We start from the raw sequence: 2,558 nt of genomic DNA, 5'->3' as shown, positions 1-2,558 counted from the left end.
CGTACTGTAGTTATTCTCCTCCATTGCTTTTCACACTTTTGCCTTTGACTATTGGTTTTCATAGAGTTCTCGTTTTCCTCACCTGGAATTAGGTCTTTGGAATTTGTAGGTCTACTTGTTGCCTGTAGAGATGTTACTGTAATATAGAGACGAGCGAGAAGTGAAATATTCCAATGTTCAAAATTCGATTCGAGTAGACAGCGAAGTTCGACTATTCGATCTAATATCGAATTCCATTAAAGTCTATGGGAGAAAAATGCTTGGGACTTTGTGATCTCCTAGTGGTCGTATTTAGGTTTCCAAGTCCACCGTGACACCTCAGGAAATGATGCCAACACCTCTGGATGCAACTGGGACAGCAGGGGAGCATGCCTGGGTGCATCTAACACGCCAAAGTCGCAGCATTACACCACATCACAGCCTGTCTACAATACACTCCAAACACAATATAACCTCTATTCAAAATAGAAAAAACACCAGGAAACCTTCTTTCCTCTACATTATGATGGACAGATAGCCAAATTGTAAGGCAAAGAAACATTTTCCTGCACCCCTTTAAATCATATTACCTATGACAACCACAGATGGCATAGGCAAGGGGGAAATCAAGCAGCACTCACCCCTAACTGTCATAGTGTGTGTGTGTGATATGTGGTCAGACACGTCCTCTTTAAATTTTGAAAGTCATCTGTCACTTCCATACGCCTTTTATTACACATAAAGGGTTGTGGATCTCAGAAATGGAGTTTGAGTACCATTAGGTGAGCCCTCCAAAAATGGACTTAGAGGCCCTTGAGGTGAGCTCTCCAAAAAGTGATTTAGATGACCAAGAGGTGAGCCCTCCAACATTTGATGAACAGCAAGAAATTGATTTTCAGAAGTTAAAATTCAAACCAACAAAAAATTCATTTGGATGATGTTGAGGTGAGCCCCACAAACATAAAATTTTAGGCCCTTGAGGTGTGCCTTACAAAAATAAACTTTTAAGGCCCTAGGAGTGAGCCCACAAAAATTACATTTTACACCCTGGGAATGTGCCCCCAAAAAATTCAGATCGAAAAGCTCACACACAGATTTTTGTGTCTTCAGCAGAAAGCGGCAGCTGGTAACTGGGGGAAGGAGACTGAATAGATAATATAAGTATGGAAGGAATTGTTAGTGTCACCATGGGCAGCAACATATCAAAAGTTATGTTTGGGTAGAATACCCCTTTAAGTGGGCCAAGTTGTTGTGTGAATGTTACTTTGAATAAAAACATTGTTATCCTTAAAATGGCTTCAGAAGGAGAGGGATGCTGGCAGCAGGCCTATGAGCACAGCACCTTGAACCCAAAGCGCAGCCACAATACAGGCACAAGAGAGAGACATTGTTATAAAATCAATATATGGTAAACAGCACGTTGACACAGCCTGACTACGCAAGACAGGAAACGGCTGACATCTATGGATTGACCTATCAGAGTGTGATATGTATGTGTCTTGGAACTCGAAACCCCGCCTGTATTGAAAGTTTCTATATTTAATGTGAAACAAAATAAAGCATGAGTGTGCACTCTTAACTCAGCTGAGAGAGGGGGTTATACCGTCTTTTTTGCCTGGTGTCGTCCTCGTCGCTAGCGCTCAGCTTACTTAATTTGGACAGGGATAGTCACTTAAAAAACAAGGTGGATAAAAAGTAAATCCGTCCTTCACAGTTGGAGTGGACATGGATTTTACAAGACTTATTAAGCAACTTGGCCGTATGTAGTGGGCGGACAGGAAACTGAAATATAATGCAATCCCAACTTTACCACATATCAGTATTGTAGTTCAGGAGTTTTATGAAGACGGACTCTTGTACCACTGTGTTTCTGCACTTTGTACAGCCCTTAAAATAAGATTACAATGTTATGGGACGTATCTGATTACAAGGTGGTAAATAGTTTGTGCATTAGTATTACTGACTGTGAACTGCTAGACTGCTTTGCAGTAAGTGAGTGCGGATAAGAAGAGAGAGAACTGTATTTATCTACCACCATGATCCACCACGGCCCAGAATTATCCAGCTGCCAGAAGCCCCCACTGGCTGGTTCTCCATAAACCGCAGAGACACCCTCTTCTTTTGGGTTCTCTCTGCAGAATATTACTCATAAATGAGAATATTACAATGATGGCAGATGGGCTGGCATCCTTATTACCCCCGCTCATAGGACCTCACCAGGTGGGTTCCATTTTGGGCAGGTCCTGGTGGTCCAATATGGGGTTGAGAAGCGTAACTATAATAATACCCCCTCTGCCCTTCTAGCGATTGATGCTGACAATAAGTTGGGCCTGGCTTCGTCCTGTCTTGGACTGTTACGCCATCGTCTATATTGATACATTTTATAACACCCCTAAAACCAAAGTACACACCCCAGGTTTCCTCTTCAAAACTATTCCCTTGAAAAAAGGAACATGTCCGGGTGCCTACCGTCCCCACTATTGCTCAATCCGGCTCTCAAACCACTGGCAAGACATTTGGTGGTGGCATCCCTATATCTAAGTCTTAAAGGGGCCTCTTATGAGGACAGGCTAGTCTTT

This window comes from Dendropsophus ebraccatus, chromosome 12 (genome assembly GCF_027789765.1).
Source record: "Dendropsophus ebraccatus isolate aDenEbr1 chromosome 12, aDenEbr1.pat, whole genome shotgun sequence".
In the NCBI taxonomy this organism is placed as follows: Eukaryota; Metazoa; Chordata; class Amphibia; order Anura; family Hylidae; genus Dendropsophus; species Dendropsophus ebraccatus.
This window is presented reverse-complemented; position numbering follows the sequence as displayed.